Source organism: Eucyclogobius newberryi, unplaced genomic scaffold, assembly GCF_026437365.1.
Source record: "Eucyclogobius newberryi isolate DKJ021-1_F unplaced genomic scaffold, fEucNew1.0.hap1 SCAF_1, whole genome shotgun sequence".
Classification (NCBI taxonomy): domain Eukaryota; kingdom Metazoa; phylum Chordata; class Actinopteri; order Gobiiformes; family Gobiidae; genus Eucyclogobius; species Eucyclogobius newberryi.
The window spans coordinates 15155294-15175932 of record NW_027315723.1 but is presented as its reverse complement, the minus strand read 5'-3'; the positions used below and the strand labels follow the sequence as shown (position 1 = coordinate 15175932).

General features: G+C 41.3%; 1 protein-coding gene across 1 annotated transcript in view; it reads left to right on the top strand.

Moving 5' to 3' along the window:
* The window catches only part of nlgn4xa (neuroligin 4 X-linked a), a 101824-nt gene that overhangs the window by 57554 nt on the left and 23631 nt on the right, over positions 1–20639 (top strand). The gene's annotated exons all lie outside the window — the stretch shown is intronic.

The following is a 20639-nucleotide window of genomic DNA, read 5'->3' as shown; positions in this document are numbered from 1 at the left end:
AACCCTGTTCCAAAACTTCATCACTTTGATTGACCAGTCATAGCAGACTGTCCCTATAGAGTGCTAAAGAGCAACGTCTATAAGGATCTTATTTCAGTCTGATTTCTTCTCTCAGCCAAACTTTTGCATGTTGAATAATTTGTGAACAAGGAATGTCGACAGGTTAATCAATAATAATGATTATTCAGATCACAATTTAAAGTCGATATGACAGCTTCTCCTGTCTTAGTTCGACTTAGTTTAATGTGGTAAATATTGATCATAGTTTTACTTCTGTTAAGTTTCAGTTTGTGACGTAATATAGGCAAAAGAGAGTTTAAATTGACATGAAGTAGTAGGTGTTTTCTGGATAAGCTCTTGATTGTGTCGATCAGTGTTGGTCTGTACCCGGTGTACCCGGTGTACCCGGTGTACTCGGTGTATCCGGTGTACCCGGTGTACCCGGTGTACCCGGTGTACTCGGTGTACCCGGTGTACCCGGTGTACCCGGTGCACCCGGTGTACTCGGTGTACCCGGTGTACTCGGTGTACCCGGTGTACCCGGTGTACCCGGTGTACCCGGTGTACTCGGTGTACCCGGTGTACCCGGTGTACCCGGTGCACCCGGTGTACTCGGTGTACCCGGTGTACCCGGTGTACCCGGTGTACTCGGTGTACCCAGTGTACCCGGTGTACCCGGAGACCTTTGTGTTTGACTTTACCCCGATTTGCTCTGACGTCACGAGTTGAAATCCAAACAGGACCAATCAGCTGGAGCATCCGCCTGTGCGCCATTATAATTATAATTAAAAGCTTATTTATTTATTTACCAGGCAATGGTTTGACACATTTTTCACTTACACTTAAGTATTGAACATTGTTAAACTACCCTCTGTTTTTGTAATTTTTTGTTTTTCCTCCTTTTTCCGTGGCTCAAATACCTGACCTTCATGTTCATCAGTGTGTCATTATCATTAAGTTGCCAGGTGACTATTTTGTCTAGCTCAATGTCATGGATGAGTGCGTAGAAAGCGCGATTACAACCACTTTGAAGTAGTTATTTGTGTTTACAGTAGACTTGTAGCTCCGTTAAACACAAACACTTAGTGTTAGTTCTAAAACAAAATCCCTCTGTGATGTCATCAATATGTGACGTGCCAGTGAAAAAGGATCATTCAACAAAATAAAGCGGTTGTGTGGTATTATTGTTTGTCAAATCATAACTGTTGTGTAATTTATATGGCTTTTGCCTCTTTTTTAACAATGTGGTTGCTAGGTAACTGTTGTGGAATAAGCTCTACCTGTGTCATGTTTTCTGCTCATATCAAACCAGGAAGTACAATTATAAAATGGTCAGACTGGGGACAAATAGGCAAATTGTTTAACATCGGAAATATAATTGTGTTCACTATGTTTGAGTGAAATATTAAGTCTAACCTGTCGTATAGACTTAAAAAAAAAGGTTAAATAATATATGTTTTTTATGTATTATTGTTTATGTCACTATACTAGAGGAATGGGCCTCTATTAGACAAAGTGAATGAAAGTTAATTAAGCATTTCACTGTTGTATGGTCATGATGGTCTTTCGTAACATTTGATATCATGACATCCACAAAATAAAATCCATAAAATAATTTTGCCCTTGTATCTGTAGAAAAAGATTCAGTTGTCAGAGTCATCAAAAAACAGTGTCCAGATGATACAACTGAACCTTTTTCTACAGTGGAACACTCCTGGACGAATGAGGCATTACACCCACATGCTTTGCCCTTGTAACCAAACTTGTCAAATCTAACTGTAAAGTATAAACTATCTATTTAAGTTGTTTCAAAAAATATGCAATTTTTTTACGACACAAAAAAATCTCAAACTGTAGTGTCCAAAACATCTCTCACGAGCTGCTCAGATGCTGCAGAATGCTTGTCCAACTCAAACCCACCCTTTAAAATATAGCTTTTCCACATGAACCACTACATCCAAGTCAATTATCCAGATGACATCTTTCTCTGTGGACACGAGCCTTTTAAAACCACCAAGAGGCGCTGTAATTATACGTTATAGTGAGTTTACTGTGATTACGGGGGACGAGTGTAGACCAGGGTTTTTAAAAGGAGAGCGCAGCGTGGGAGAGAAAGAAGGATAGAGAGATGGAGAGAAAGAGGGTCTGAAAGCTTTTTAATGGACAAACAAACAAAGATGGCGCTGATGCTTTTAATCTGAAGTTGTTTCTCGGAGTGGACTCATTTTTGTGTTAGCGGTCCTCTTTCTGTTAGTGCGACGTTCATGACCGAGCCGTTTGTGCGCCTCCTTGACTTGAACAGTTTGAGCCGAATCTATTTCTTTCTAATGGCGACAAACACGCACGCATGCACGCACGCACACACACACACACACACACACACACACACACACACACACACAAACACACACACACACTCGCTCGCTCGCTCGCTCTCTCTTTCTCTTCCCCTCAGATCCTTCTTGTCTCAGATGATCTTGCTCTTTGGTGTCAGTTCAAAGTGAATGTGTGCCTCTGGTTCAAACAGGTTTTCCTCTGGTCCTGGTCCGTCCACAGCCTTAGGATTTATAACTTTTATTCTGAAAAAAGGACACAGAGCCACATCGCACAGAGCAGATTCATGAACCACAACATCATCTGGACATTTGGACGGGCGAGAGGAGAAAAGACAAATGAGATGGAAAATGAGTAAAGACAATTCTCAAACAAAGATTCAGGAAGAAAGAATCATTGCAAACCTGCTGAAGGCCTTGTTTAGTGGTTTAGACCTGATGAAGCCATTATTTTGTCCTGGTTTAGTCCTAGTTTAATGCTAGACCTGGTTAATGTCTTCCTGGTTCTTCCTAATAAATATAATCCTATTTAGTTCTATTTTAGTCCTAGACCTGGTTAATATAGTCCTATTTAGTCCTAGTTTAGTCTCTGGTTAATATAGTCCTATTTAGTCCTAGTTTAGTCTTAGACCTGGTTAATTAAGTCCTATTTAGTCCTAGTTTAGTCCTAGAGCTGGTTAATTTAGTCCTATTTAGTCCTAGTTTACTCCTAGACCTGGTTAATTAAGTCCTATTTAGTCCTAGTTTACTCCTAGACCTGGTTCATTTAGTCCTGGTTTAGTCCTAGTTTAGTTCTTGACCTGATTAGTTCAGTCCTGGTTTACTTCTGGTTTAGTTCTTGGTTTACCTTCTCCAGTTGTGGTTTAGACCTGGTTGGGACCTATTTTGGACCTGGTTCTTTCTTGGACGCCTGATCTACCACTGTTAATAAGATAAGATAAGATATTCCTTTATTGTCCCACATGGGAAATTTCATTGTTGTAACGCAGGTAGATACAGAGGCAGATACAGAAGAAAAGAACAGATCACTTATAGGAAGTTTTAAAAACACTCTCAATAGAAGATCTCCTATAAACAAAAACTCCTATAGACAAAACCTCCCATTTTCCAACAAGGGATGGAGGGGAAAAATAATAAAGATAAAAATAAATAAATACATAAATACCATTGCATGTGATTACGACAGTAATTGCACATGAATATGTGTCACGACGGCACATGGATTGCACATGAATTTCACAGTAATTGCACATGACACCTCGACTGGGGATGTCGTCGGACGGTGGAAGGAATACTTGGACGATCTCCTTAATCCCTCAGTCACGTCTTCCGAAGAGGAAGTAGAGACCGGGGACTCGAAGGCTGGCTCATCCATCACCCAAGCTGAAGTCACTGAGGTTGTTCGCAAACTCCTCGGTGGCAGGGCTCCGGGGGTGGATGAGATCCGCCCTGAGTACCTAAAGTATCTGGATGTTGTAGGACTGTCTTGGTTGACACGTCTCTGCAACATCGCGTGGCGTTCGGGGACCGTGCCTCTGGACTGGCAGACCGGGGTGGTGGTCCCTCTGTTCAAGAAGGGGGACCGGAGGGTGTGTTCCAGTAATTGCACATATGACAGAATTGCACATGGTTAGGTCAGTATTGCGAGTGTTCAGGACTAACAGTGTTTGTTATAAAGTCTGACAGCAGCAGAAGGAAAGACCTGCGAAACCTCTCACTCACCAAGCGAGGGTGGATCAGTCGGTCACTGAAGCTGCTCTCCAGAGTGGACAAAGTGTCCTGCAGGGGGCGACACTCATGGTCCAGCATAGATGTGAATCTAGCCAGGACCCTTCTGTCCCCCACCTCCTGCACCGAGTCCAGAGCACAGCCCAGGACGGAGCTGGACTTCTTGATGACTTTGTCCAGCCTCTTCCTCTCCCTCTCTGTGATGCTGCTGCTCCAGCAGGCCACACGGTACAGGAGGGCTGATGCCACCACAGAGTCGTAGAAGGTCTTCAGGAGTGGCCCTGTCACTCCAAAAGACCTGAGTCTCCTCAGGAGGTAGAGCCGACTCTGGCTCTTCCTGTACAGTGCGTCTGTGTTATGAGTCCAATCCAGTTTGTGGTTCAGATGAACACCCAGGTACTTGTATGAGTCCACTCTCTCAATGTCCCGTCCCTGGATGTTCACTGGTGAGGGGGCAGTGGGGTGGCGTCTACGGAAGTCCACCACCATCTCCTTGGTCTTCCCCGCGTTGATGAGGAGGTGGTTCCGCTGACACCAGTCCACAAAGTCCTGCTCCAGTCCTCTGTACTCCACATCATCGTCGTCCGTGATGAGTCCGATGACGGCAGAGTCGTCAGAGAACTTCTGCAGGACACAGCTGTCCGTGTCGTGTCTGAAGTCTGCAGTGGAGAAGGTGAAGCGAAAGGGCGCAAGGACAGTGCCCTGGGGCGCCCCCACACTGCAGGTCCGAGTGTCAGACACACAGTCTCACAAACCTGGGTCGGTCTGTGAGGTAGTCCAGGATCCACTCTGCCAGGTCACACTCCACACCAGCCGTCTCCAGCTTGTCCCTCAGGAGCAGCGGCTGGATGGTGTTGAAAAGATCGAAGAACAATATGGCCAACACAACTTCCACATGGACTGTACTTATACTTTTGCAACACCACATTGACTTTACATTCCTTTGCAATTTAATATCAGAAATTGATTTACAAAATGAATAAAAAATGCTGGATTATTTCCCAATTGACCTGAAGGCATCAAAACAGATCCTGCTCCATCTTTCTTAATTTAATTTAATTTAATCCTGAGTTTCTTTGATGCAGAGTCAAGAGCAAAGATATGATTCCCACTGGCAAAAAAATATTCAGCAAAGCAGTTTGTTTTTTAACCTCCAGATATGAGCTTTATGAAGAGATAGGGACTGGAGACACACTAATAGGCCCGGAAAAACAAACACACATTATTGGGAAAATGAAGCTGTGGCAGAGTGGTTAGCACTTTATAGGGCTTTATAGAAGGAAGCAAAAGAGCGATCTAGAACTGGCCCCTGGAAAAAGCTACCATTAACATTAAGTGTGGGGGAAAGATCTGGCCATTAGACTCTCTAGAATACAACAAATGTACTTTCAGATGAATGAAACTAATATGTATCGGTGCAGTAGTTTGTTTGTGACGCAGTAGTGCAGCTGAATGCAGCTCCAGAGTGACACTCCTGTTTGTGTGCACTCTGAAGTGAGCTACAAACTCAAGAATACAAGTTTACTTCAGCACAGATCACACCAGCAACAAAATAAGGTTTATTTTTAATCAAAATGTCAGTGTGGAGAAGAGAAAGAATTGTCACCAGTGCACACTCACGGCTGTGGCCAGCAACAACATGCAGGATTATATTTGCAGTAGTTCTACTAGTACAAGTTCTGTAGTGTTATTCATGCCCTCCCACTTATGATAGAGGGTAACATTCAAAGTTGATATTGATTTAAGAATTTAATCAAGATTTCAAACCTTCCACACTGCATGAGTGTGGGTATTTCTATTTATCATATTTTAAGAGTTATGTGGGGCACCAGCCTTTAACAATTCTGAAATCAAATATCTAAATTAATTAATTTATGAAAATGACTGGTTATTCTGAAGGTTATGAGAACGTAGCCGTAACATTGTTAGTGGAAAATAATGAACACTTTACCAAATCTGGTTTATGAAGATTTATTGACTAAATAATTAAACATAGAATATGAATATGGAATATGCAAATGAGTTAATAACGGAGGAAGACACTAGACATGATTATTCTAGATCTATCCACTTGTGTGTTAGAGTAAATGTTGATTCTAAGATGATCTTATCAGCCAAACTGTGAAATATGTGCGTTCATACTGTGTGATCCAGCCGAGAGGAGCCAGTGTGTCTGAGGGAGCCGACGCTGGGCAAGACATGGGCTGCTCGGTCCACAACGCTGGCTCTGAGAGTGTCGGACTGAAGAAGCGCTGGGTCAGGTCCGCTTGACTCTGTGGCACTGATCCACCAATGAGGCTCATTTAAAGATTGTCCTTGATCCAAAATATTGTTTTAGACTTGAAAAGTTGCAAAAAGTCCTTTGCTTGAGTTTGCATGTTGCAGTTTAAAAGAAAAATCACATTGTCACACAGGTGAAGATTTTCACAAGACAATTCATATTCTCATAATCAGGACTAAAAAAGATCTTGTTTGTGAACAATTGTGTTCTGAGAGATGAGTCTTATAAATGTGTTTGTCTTTCAAATTCATTGTTAAAAGGCAGAATAACTGTGAATGTTGCCTTTATAAACCCAATTTAAAATGAATAAAGTCTGACACACATTTTACAATCAGCTGCCTAAAAACAATTTATTATTAAATCACTAAACATGTGTTAGTGTTTTTCAGACTTCCTATAAGTGATCTGTTCTGTTCTTCTGTATCTACCTCTGTATCTTCCTGCGTTGCACCAATGAAATTTCCCCATGTGGGACAATAAAGGATTATCTTATCTTATCTTATGTGGGAAGTTTTATCCTTCATAATCGATTCTGATTCTGGTTGGGCCTTATTAGTTAATAATCCTTCCAATACATAAACTTCAAATTATAAATCAGATGTTACGTCCTAACTTTTTTACTCTTACTTGAATAATTTCTTCCATCACCACTTTGTACTTTTACTTGAGTAAACTTTTACTTGAGTATATATATATATATATATATATATATATATATATATATATATATATATATATATATATATATATATATATATATATATATATATATATAGGGTTATTTATGCAGGTACCCAATTTTTTTTTTTTTTTAAATATAATTTTAAAGATGGGCAATTTCATCAGAATGAGGTTAAATGTGGACCCTCCTCTTCAATGTTCTTGTTTCTTAGGCTTGTACATTTTTGATTAGCGTTTTCCTCCCTAAGTTTGCCCTGTCAGGCTTCATCATCACGCCTGGTTTAATCCGCGACAGGTGAATCCCTCTAGGACTCTGGGGCTAAAACTGGACTCCAGGTCTAGAGGGAGTTCTGCTCTAACTGTGGTCCAGGTCTGCAGAGGGACTAGAGACCAGGTGTGAACTAAAGCCGGACTGAGTACCTGATTTATGGAGATGTTAGGTTGATTTGAATGGTGCTCCACAGGGATTCTCCTGCAGGCGGATGTTTAACAGAGCAGAGGACATTGGAAAGGACATTTATAGGACTATAGACCTGGTTTAGGCTCGGTTTAGTCCTGGTTTGGTGAAGTTCCTGTGTGGTGTTCCCTTCACTTCCCTTCCTAGACCTGGTAAAACCCTGTTTTAATCTTGGTTCAGACCTGGTTCAGACCTGATTTACTTCTTATTTAGTCTTGGTCTTTTGTTAGACCTGGTTGAGGTTTAAGTGAGACCTGCTTTTGTTGAGGTTTTGTTCTGGTTTAGACTAGGTTTTGTCCTGTTTTACCTCCTTGGAGTTGCATGGTATACTATATTAATTTAACTTTGTTATTTGGGCTGATTGGGACCTAATGAGTGTGAAAACAAAGAATTGTCATTTTAAATTATATAGTTTAGAAAAATTATTTGCACATATGTGCACTTTTTTAGTTTTAATAATGTTGATAGAACACAATAAAGTCACCATTGAAGAATGATTTGCAAAAGCTATTTGTTTAATTCAATTCAATTCCATTTATTTTTGTAACGCCCAAATTCCCAACAACAGTTGCCTCTGAGGGCGAGAGTTTAGTGCCTGAACACAGCAAATGTTTTTCTGGTGGAAAAAAACATGAGGAAAAAAACACTGTGCCTAATAATGTGGCTAATTTGACGTGCAGGAAGACGTGCCTTTAACGAAGTACAACAAAACATTCAGAACATTCTAAACTCTTAAACCTCTGAGCGACAGTATAATGACCTCAAATGTGGACACCAGAACTTTGTAGAGAAAAAAATAGTATTGTAGTCTAGACAACCCAAAATATGTTGTACACATGCAGTAGAAATCATAGGGGTCTGAAATGGTCATCATAGGACCATTTCCCCAGTGAGACAAAATATTTAAAAGATTTTTAAATATTTAAACTTCTGATGGGCCTGGACATGAGCTGACTTAAGCAGGGGACCTTCCGTGGAATTCATGATTTTTACCATGACGACGTAGTCTATTACCATTAGTAACCTTTGAAACTGTGGTTCCAGCTCTCATCGGGTCATTGGCTCCTTTCGTGTAGTTCTGGGCTGATTCCTCTCCTTTCTTATCATCACTGATACCTCACAAGGTGAGATCTTGTGGAGGTCTACAATTTTGTCTCTGGTGTCTTTTGACAGCTCTTTGGTCCTGCCCATGGCAATAGTTGGAGTCTGACTGATGGACAGGTGTCTTTAGGCAGCTAACAAACTCAAACTAACAAGCTCAAACGTATTCATTTTCTAATGTAAATTCATAACTGGAGTAGAGGTGGACTTTTTAAAGGCAGACTAACAGGTCTTTGAGAGACAGAATTCTTGCTGATTGGCCGGTGTTCAAATACTTATTTGCAACCTTCAAATCTACAAATAAACAATTTTTAAAAATGTAATTTCTGGATGCTTTTTTATTTTATTTTGTCCCTCACAGTGGAATTGCCCCTAAAAGGACAATTTCAGACCACTGCATCATTTCTAAGTGGGAGAACTTACAAAATCACAGGGTGTTCAAATATGTATTTCACTTTAGTGTAGGTGGACGACAGGTCCTAGGAGGCTCGGGGTGCACACACACTTGTGCACACACACTTGTGCACACACACTTGTGCACACACACACACTTGTGCACACACACACACACACACACACACACTTGTGCACACTCTTGCACACACACTTGCACACACACTTGTGCACACAGACTAGCACACACACACTACCACACACACTTGCACACACACACACACACACACACACTTGCACACACACACTCTTGCACACACACTTGCACACACACTTGCACACTTGCACACACACACACACACACACACACTTGTGCACACACTTGTGCACACACACACTTGCACACACACTTGTGCACACACACACTTGCACACACACTTGCACACACACACTTGCACACACACTTGTGCACAAACACTTGCACACACACTTGCACACACACTTGCACACACACACTTGCACACACACTTGTGCACACACTTGCGCACACACACACTTGCACACACACTTGCACACACACACTTGCACACACACTTGCACACACACTTGTGCACACACTTGAACACACACACTTGCACACACACTTGCACACACACACTTGCACACACACTTGCACACACACTTGCACACACACTTGCACACACACTTGTGCACACACTTGCACACACACTTGCACACACACTTGTGCACACACTTGCGCACACACACACTTGCACACACACTTGTGCACACACTTGCGCACACACACACTTGCACACACACTTGCACACACACTTGTGCACACACTTGCACACACACACTTGCACACACACACTTGCACACACACTTGCACACACACTTGTGCACACACTTGCACACACACTTGCACACACACTTGTGCACACACTTGCACACACACTTGCACACACACTTACACACACACACTTGCACACACACACTTGCACACACACTTGCACACACACACTTGCACACACACTTGCACACACACACTTGCACACACACTTGTGCACACACTTGCACACACACTTGCACACACACTTGTGCACACACTTGCACACACACTTGCACACACACTTACACACACACACTTGCACACACACACTTGCACACACACACTTGCACACACACTTACACACACACACACTTGCACACACACTTGCACACACACACTTGCACACACACTTGCACACACACACTTGCGCACACACTTGCACACACACTTACACACACACACTTGCACACACACACTTGCACACACACACTTGCACACACACTTACACACACACACACTTGCACACACACTTGCACACACACACTTGCACACACACTTGCACACACACACTTGCGCACACACATCAAAACTGAGACTTAACTGCTTGACTAAACATGAATCCAGGACCAAACCAAGTCAACATCAAGACAAAACTGGGCTCAAACGAGAATGTCCATAACTCAAGTTTCAACCCCAGTTCCTCCTGATTTAGTCCTGGTTTGATCTTAGAGTCCTTGTTGAAGTTTACAATCTCTTTTCGTCTGATTAAATCCCCCAGACTCATAAAAACACAGCTGTAGACTGAGGACCTGCAACCTCCTCCACACACCCAGGCGCATCCGCTCTCCAAGCCCAAAACAAGAGGCTTTTATGGGCACGGTGCGAGCGATAGGGCCCTCTCTCCAAACATGGTCAGGCTGGAGAGGAGCGGAGATAAAAGGAGAGAATTATTGCCAAGAAAAAACATAAATATTCAGAGTAAGATGATTTAGAAAGTGCATTTCTGTTGGAGACTGCAAATCATGAAAAGATTTCAAGATGAAGCAAGCTGTTTCAACAATTGATTAAACTGTTATCTGCCACATGTTTCAGCAATGTTTTTGAAGCAATTCAAACTGTAAGAAAATATAATGATTTATTTGTGTGTTTATTTATTCATTAATATATTTACCAAAAAGAAACAAAACAATTTGTTTGCATTTCTTTTTTTCCCTTTTTTTTAATCAAACAAACAAACAAACAAGCTTCACTTCCACTTCAAAGATCACAGAGGTTCCAGAAATGTACCGTATTTTGCACATGAAAAAGCGCACAGGATTATTAAGCACACCATCAGCTATTTGTGTACCATGTGTACTGGTCCATACATAAAGCGCACCGGATGATAAAGCGCATAAGATAAACAAAACAGACGATAAGTCAGAGTCAGTTGAGCTTTATGAAACGCGTTCAACTCATTCAGATCAACATTGTTCAACATCAAAACACACTCTGCTATCGCTAACAGACACGTTAGCATATCCAAATCAATTCTCAGTCAAGATCACTTGTAAACACGTAAAATACAACACAATACACTCACTTTTTCAGTTCATTCCTCGTCATCAAATCCTTCAAATGCGCCGAAGTACATCCCGCACAGCTATGACCAGACGTCCCGATTTACCTGGGACAGCCCCGATTGTTTACGTCCGTGTCCCGGTTTAATGTCTGCTGGGGCGCATAATGGTAAAAGCAGCCAAAGCAACGATAGTGCTCCGTGCTAAAATCTCTTTGGTCATGTGATCCCGCATCTCGGACCCACGCGGCAGTTCAGTGATGATTCCTGCCTTTCCCACAGTTGACTGATAGTTTAGCCCGTAAGCGCATAATATAAGAGTTCCAATAGTCTCTTGGCAGCAGCAATCTTGGGCCATCACCGGTAGGTGTCTGCGTTGTGCCTGACTGAAAATGTTGTTTACGTTTTGACAAAGTGTCACGTGTGCCTCGTGTAGGTAGACTACTGTTCCCAGAATGCTTTGCAAACATGTTGGGACTTCCGGTTCCGGAGTACTGTAAATATAGTCGCGCATCGGCGTCTCGTGTCCCAAATCTTCTTTATACACCATGTACCACACAAAATATCTTCGCTGTCAGTAAGCACAACCAGAAATAAACCATATATTATGCGCACCAGACTATTAAGCGCACGGACGGCTTTTGAGGACGTTAAAGACTTTTACGTGTTCCATAGTACCATACTTTTACGTGCGCTTTATAGTGCGGAAAATATGGTAATTCATTTTCCGCATGGACTATACGAAAAAGTCTGTCATGAGTTTAAAAGCCCCACAGAGCAGCATAATATATGTCTATGGGAAACATATAACGTCACAATAAATTAAATGATGAGCTTCTTTGCGTAAATGCAGTGTTTACTTGTAGCAACAGAAGCAACTACATAAACCAAGATTCTGTGCAGATAACAAGTGAAACAAATGTTATCGAGCACTTCATTCTTTGGATAAGATTATGCCAAAGTCTCGTCAAAGCACAGAAACTTTAACTTTCCTCTTATAAATAATGATGTACTGTGAGATTTGTTACACACTTATTACTTAACTTGTGGAACCTGGTGGTGGGGGGCCTCACGTGTCCACTCCCTCCTCGTGCACTCCCTGCCCCCGCTCGCTGTATAGATGGACAGTTGGCCGTGCAGATGGTCCAGAGGTGTGTGCGCTTGAACAAGAGGATTTGAGGACTGACCCAGATCTAAGCCCCTCTGTGTCCAAAGCATTCACTGCTCTGTTACTGCACGCTGGTCTGGCCACGTACAACTGTTCACATCACAACCTTACATTTGATTATATGGACAATTACACGTAATGAAAAGTCACAATATAACATTTTAGAGTAACAATTATTGTGAAAGAATATTGTAATTTTATGGTTATTCACGATTGTATCCCCAAAAATCTTTCTCTCTCTCTCTTTCTCTCTTTACAATATATATATAAAACACATAGTTTGAAGACGTACAACTACAATAGGCTACAGTAATGTAACACTTTATGGATACCAACCTCCATAAAACACCAAAGAAGAAGAAGATATCTGCAAAAAGAAAGGAAAGCAATTATACCTGTGAGAAGAAAATGTGTTTATTATAACAATTAAGTCGCCTAAAAGAGGTTTATGCTTATCAGCACCTCACTTGGGGCTCTTTTATATATTATATAAGGCCATTTCCATGGTAACGCTCAGGGGAGGTGCTTGAGACTTTGAGAAAGTCAGCTTTCCTTTGGCTCACATCAACAACAAACAGCTTTGTGAAAGACGAGAACAGGTAGGATTAGGCTATAGCGCTACCTGCCTCCTCCTGCGCCTCCTCCTGCGCCTCACCCTGACTCTGCTCTCCTCTATCGAGCACACGAGTTCTGCAGCTCGGGCTGTCGGCTCATGCTGCAGCTGCCACGCTCCAGCAGGGCGATAGCGGTGTGGTTCCGCTGCTGCGTCTAAACTCATTGGGAAGGGGCAAAAAAATACAAGTGTATATGCGCCGACTGTAGCTCGTGGTTTACTCGAGCTTGTGTGGACCTCCATGTATAACAAAGTAGTCAGCAGCGCATGTATCCACAGTCACTACAGTGCACCAGACAATACACTTCATATAAACAGATAGCTCTTCTTGACAGGTAATCGTATCTGGCATTAACTATGATGTATTTATTCAACTGCTGCTATGACTGTTGTGTTTCTGTGGGGGAGTGGGGGTGCAGATCTGACCTGTAATAATCGGTAATGCAGTGATTTAATTGTGTTTCGATCCAATACCAAAGTAATATTATGTCAAGTATCTCGATATTGATCCGATGCCGATGAGCTTTGTACTTTCCTCATAGTTCCGGGGCCCACGCGTTAAAGCGTTAAATTGTGGGTGCACTAACAATAATGACTTCTGTGGCTCTGCTCTGGAGGGAGAGTCATGTGGAGCTGCGAGTCATAGGTGGCCTGTTTATCTATTTATTTAGGGTTTTTCGTTGTGTCTTTTTTGTGGCACAATTACAGTGACAAAGTGTCTGTGACATTAATTATCACTGGACCAATCGAATGTAAAATCCACAACACTCGAGCTGAGGTGTTGTACTCCCTTTTTTCCCACCAGTGGCCGTGGTGAAAATACCTGAAGAGACCAACAACAGCAATTGCTCGTATATAACAGCTCCATGGAGACAAGCAGGCGGCTTGCACCACCAGCAGCTACATAATTGATTTTATTACATAAAATTGCATAAAAAAATACCAAGCCTGTCCCAGATCCTTCTTAAAATTGGTTATATAAGAAGTGTATAGTTAATTTTCCCTGGCGCCCACGGACTCAAAGGTTTGCTATTCAAGAAATGTATTTTTCATGTGCAAAATGTTTTATTTATGTAATCAAACTGTGAGTAGAGTGTGCGTCTCCTCCTTGTGTTACTGCCACAGAGTGTTTATACTGCTCCATTGTGAATGAATGGAATCAAACTCATACATTTTGTCCAATACAAAATTATAATCTTTTCTTTACAAAAATACCCAGTCTCCCTTTTCCTCCCTTCAGCAGAGGGCAGGATAACCACTCTGCCACGGTAACACAGGCAGGACATTTCCACTCCACTCACAGATCAGGAGTCCAACTCATAGATATTCATATTAATTCTCTGTATTTCCTGTTGCTGATACCTAGCTAGCCCATGCTACAAGATACGTCTAATCTAATGTTCTGTCACATACAAATGAAGTGAAGCCAATCCCCTTACAATACTCCATTTTGTTACCATGATGATAGTAAATGCCCTTTTTAAGACAATAGACAATGGACTGTTTAGAGAATGTTTAACGCAAATTAATAGCGCTTTCTCTGTTACCATGTGGTCTTACTCGTTCTGATAAAGCACAAGATCATTTTAAAGCTGTCCACAACAGGAACAATTATGTCCTGTTTATTTGATTTATTTCAGTGTCGATACTTCGGATACTTTAGTCAGCCACTTAGCCTTAGCTACTCACCTACATGTGGGTTGGGACCAGCCAAAAGGACTGGGAAAGATTGACAAAATGAATATCTTAATAACAATATTGAGAGAATATCAGAAATGTGCTAAAATGTGCCCCTTAATGTCTTGGTTCAAGTATCACACAAAAAGTGAACCAGTGTCAAGTCGCATTTTGGGGGAAATGTATTTGATAAAATCCAAGACCAAGAACATCTTGAAATGCAATTTAAAATAGCAACAGATTAGAGAACGAACAACATGGTGAATAGCTGAGCGTATGCTAACGTAACACCTTCAGCTACATGACGCACAGACAGGCGTTAACAGAGGCACATTACCCACACCGGACCCTGTTCTAGTCCTGGTTTAGTCCTGCTCCAGTCCAGGTTTAGTTCCAGGATTAGTCTCGGTTTAGTCCCAATTTTGATGCAGTGTTTGCAAAAGCCTCAACGTTGTTTGAGTAGTTTTGACTAGTTCTGATTTCACTATCTGACTTGTACATACGTTACTGCACGTGTTACTCTGCACAATTAATCACAACCTCAGTGTCACTTCTAAACAACTCCCCAAACTCTGGAGGGAGAGGAAGTGCTGATTCTTCTTCTGCGTCGCTTAGAGCCTTTGTCATGTGAAATGCGTTTGCCAGTGTGAAAATAACGAATATCACATATAAATCGCACCCCGGCCAAAACTATGTAAAAAAGTGTGACTTATAATCCGGAAAATACGGTATAATATAATATATATTTTTTAATATGATACATCTCCCACCTCTAGCCGAAACCCTTGTCGTCATTTATAATTAGCTATTTTTACAAGCTAATTTAAACGGCTAAAGGAAAAAATACTGGGGAATGGCTGCAGAATTCTAAAAACTTCCTTGCTTGAGGGAAATTGATCACAAGCATTAGTATTGAATCCCACGTCTGTTTATATATTTAACCCACTTCGATCTTACTGAGAGGAGGGGACAGTAACCACTCTGCCACAGTAACACAGGGAGGACATTCACATTCCACTCAGCTAAATAAAATATGAACGACATGCAAAATACATTTCAAGACCTCAGAAGGTTTGGACATGTGCAGAGGAGGGACAGTGGATATGTTAGATGTTGAGGAAGACCAGAGGTTTAAGGGAAAATTTTGACTTTTTTTGGTGGTTATTGTTAATTAAACTTCACTTCTTCACAATTGAACTTCTTGCAAATCTAAAAAAAAAAAAACTCTTCGTTGTTCCTATCATACGTCAGACATTTTTCCCTTTTTAAAAATCCATGTCTAACTTTCCTTGCCCTCTGAATCTGTTTGGGGACAGATAGACGTTTTGGTTTGACACCCCATTTTTCATGCACCGTTGACGTGTCATTGCTCGTCACTCGGAGACAGAGGCCGGTGAAATGGGAGAAATCTGTGCCAATCTGAAGTCTTGCACAGAAACAGCAATTCTGGAAAGAAATGTTAACAAGATGAACCAGCTCTGACCCAAAATGGAGGACACAAACCACCTACTACATATTTTAACATGTAAAAGTCAGCGACTCAAGGTAGTGGTTTGTGCTGTGGCTAACAAGGAAGTTCAGGTCAAGTTTAAGTTTGGCAAAAGAGGCTCTGCTAACTTTATTTCAGCTTTATATTGGAATATACATGGTTATTTGACCTCATCATTGCCTTTTGTAGTATTCACCTTTGTTGTTTTTCGTCTCAAACTTCGGCGGAGGAGATTCTACATTTGTGGTGGCAGATGTTTTTGTTTACCTGCGTCCGTGATTAGAACGGACCACATCTGCTCAGCCTTTCAACTCAAACCAAAATGTTTCAAGGCAGAATCTTCAGACTTTGAATAAACCATCATTTTGACGCAATTTGTCTTGTTAAGTTTAATGTCTATCCAGTTCAGTTTATTTTGTTTATTTATAGAATGTTTCATCATGCATAAGTAAAAATGCTGTTGTTCCCAATACATTAATATATTTATATCATAGAATTTACCTTTTTATGTGTTTTAAAGAATAATTACATTAATAATAACACATAGACACAATAATTCATTAATTCAAGTAACAACAACCACAGAATGGACTGTGACCATTTCTATTGAAATATAAAACAATCTCCTTACTAATAATACCACATCAAACTTATTTAGTGAGTATTTAGATTTTTGGGGGCTCTGAATGAGGCTTCACATAACAATAACTGACCCCAAGAAAAGACTAACTTTGTTTGTTCGAGCCCTTTTGGCTTTCGAGAAAATAAATGTGAATCATCTCTGTATTTGTTTTTTGCAGTTTTAAATTCCTGTTGAATTTCCCTTTTTGTTTCTTCTCAATATTGTCAAGTTGATAATTAAGTGGGATCGGGCTTTAACTAATGATTTAGTAGTCGACTAGTCAGTGATTATTTGTTCTATTCTATTTCTTTCCATTGCACATTGAAGAGACTTTTAAAACACAAAAAAGATTTAATATGATGACTGATTGTAGATGAAGATTGTGTCAATAATGAATGCATATTGTTGATGGAAAAATCAATAGTCAATAATAGTTTATTCTTTTCTTGACATGTTGATGTAATTACGCTGCTGTGTCTTTCCCCTCCTTTCTCCGTAAATGGTTTGACTTTCTTTGGTTCTTGCTCTTGTCGTCCCAGTGTCCCACCTCTGCCCCTAAAATCCAACGGCCCGTGTCCCGAATCTGAGAGGACACTGGGAGAGAGAGAGAGGACGAGTGGAGGCCAAGAGAATTAAAAGTGACCTGAGAATGTGAAAAGGGGCTACAGCGGTGGGCGATATGATACAAGATGAATACAGCTATTTTCTCTCCTGGATTATTGGACGATCCTCACAGTCCGACCCGGGTAGTGTTCAAGTCAAGTGTGTTCAGCGCTGATGAGGGCTGTGCTTTCACTCAGCATCACGTTGAAAACCTTTTAGATGTTGCGTTAGTTTTAATGTGAGAAGCGTGTAGTCTCTCTCTTGTGTTTTGGGGCAGTGATACGACCCAGACCTGACCAGGACCCAGCTCTCCATTTCCTCTTTCACAAATGCAAAAACATTTAACCGGCACTTGACTTGACCACACGGGGCGGAGCCTGATATTTACTCTGACAAACTTGGTCCGTAGCCATGATTAATGGTGTGAAGCATAGCACAGTGAGCATGTGTGCTGAGTTAGGAGTTAAAATCTTGTAGTGTGACATTAAAACATCTCAGCAGAGGACACCGGGCTTTAGGGAATGAGACTTAATAAGATGATATAGCAGATAGTCACAAGGATCAGATTACAATACGTACCCAGCCCTGAGAGAATAATGTGTAGACGAGGAGAGATGAAAACCAGTGAACGATCCTGTACGAGAACATGAGAGGTTATGAATAGACACTAGGAAACCAAAGGACGTACTAAAGGAGGAGAAGAGAACACGGAGATAGGACAGGAGAAGGTAGGGTTCTTGAAAGTCCTGTCTGTAAATGAAACGTGTTAGCAGCACAGTGTCGCAGGAGTTGGGTTAAAGAAAGTGTCTTTGGAGAAATGGTTTTGTAACTCTGTCGCCATGGAGACTGTGTCAGAGTGTAAACAAACACGACATTTAAAATTACTCAAGTAAAAGTAACTGCCTGGACATAACAAAGGATTTATATTTGAAGTTAATGGGATTATACATTAAATAATGTATAAAATCTGGTATGTTCAAAGGAAAGACAACAATGAGGAAGCTCATATCTGACGGTGCAAGAAACACAAATGTGCAAATCATTTAATATTGTTGATAAAAAGCTTTTGTCACTTGTAGAGTAACCAAAACTTTAGTCTTGTCACTAATTCACCTAAACACACATTTACACCTGGATATGTTTGATAAACATTTGAGTAAATATAATGATAATGGAGAGACAAAGAGGTGGGAGAATGTTGAGATTTCTAATGAAGTTTTGTTTTTCAGGCGGTAAAACAGAAAATATGTTTGCATTCGGTCAGCAAAGTCAGCATTTTTGTACTTCAATGGACCATACAGTGTTTTTTGATTAGGACAGTTTGAATTAGCACACACACACACACGCACGCACGCACGCACGCACACACATCACCTACATTTGTATATGTTATTGTACTTGTTTTATTTACTGTTGTTCATTTAATCCCCTGTCTGATTCAGTGTAGCGCCCCCTAGAGCTTTTCTCTCACTTTGATCCAAACTCATCCTTTATTTAAACCCCCTCAGACGCTGCTTTTGTTCTGGGGCCTGTCAAGCATTTTAATGAACAGATTCTTCAGTTTTGAATGTTTTTTTTCTTTCACTTTTAATTATTGACATCTTTCCGGAGGCAGTTATTGCACAGGAGAGGGCTTGATCGACTCAGCGGGACTCAAAATGCCCAGCGGTCTTCTCCAGAGACTTTTGTTTTTAAGCTGTTTAGCATTTAAATCTGATCTATCCAGGAAACCAACCAAAACGCTCCATCGTCACCTTTTAGCCCAGTGTGATTGTATTTGATATGAATGTCTGAATACATTTGTGACGTGGTGGAAGTGGTTTGATAGAAGTTGTGATGTTGTATTGCTTTGTTTAAATGGTTAATGTTAATGATTAATGATTGAAGAGTTAATACAAAATGACTCTTCAAAAATGTTTTCGATACATTTAGTCCTACTTGGTTTAGTCCAGGTTCAGGCATTTGTAAGACCTGGTATAGTCCTTGTTTAGACCTAGTTTAGATCTTGGGTTAAATACTTTGGAAAGCAGCTATTGGCAATAAATGCTTTCCAAAGTCAGCATTTGAAAGCTAAGCAGGACAGGGCCTGGACTATGATGGAGACACCAGGGGCCACAGTGGGGGGCTAGAGGAAATGCTGTTGTGTTCTTAGGCAAGATACTTCTCCCGCATTGCCTAGTAAAGCGCTTTGAGTGCCTTGAAGGAGGAAAAACTCTATATAAATTTACTATAAGAACAACACAATCTTGTTTATTTGGCTTGATCTGGTTTTCTTCTTCAGTTAGATCAATGTATCTGGTTTAGTCCGGGTTTGGTCCTGGGGGGGGCTAGTATAATCCTCAGTTCCACCGCTCCCAGTGCTCACATAACACACAGTGCACAGTGCATCAAGTAATCCGAGGGGCACCAACCGGACCAAGCTGTTTGGATTGTATGACATAATAGGCTATTTGTGCAGCAGCTGCACTGTTGCCGTTTGCAAGGGTCTTTATCAATTCAAAGCTAACTAGGACTTGAGTGTGGCCTCTCTCTCTCCACAGCACAGGACGCACAGGAGCAGCTACACAAGACACAGTAGAAACCGTGAAAAAAAAGAGAGAATGAAACAAGACGTGTGATGCTTCCTGCTGGCGCGACGAACTGCCGACCTGACACCGCGGCATGTGCCAAACCAAAAGGGTTCAACAGAAAGCATCAATACATTTCAGCCCGTCGTGTTTTCTAGAGGCTCGATCTGTTCTGTAGAAGAGCAGGAGAAGGGGTGGAGCAAGGACACTTAGGGACTGTTGGGGGCCCATCTTAAATGCAGAAGAATATTTAGGCTCCTGATTTATGCACTATTTATATAATTGTATTTATTTGTACACATTCAAAATGGGTTGGGGGCACGGGGGCACCACTGAGCATTTCTGCTTAGCGCGCCCACATGGTTAGCAGCGGCCCTGGTAGTCCTGGTTTTAGTCATGGTTTACTTCTGGTTTAGTGTAGCTCTTGTGTTTCCCAGTCTGCAATCATCAGAATCTTATCAGAACTGCTTAAGACGTGGTTTAGGATTGGGTTGAACATATGCACGTACATTCTTTTGTTTATCCAATATTCTCTT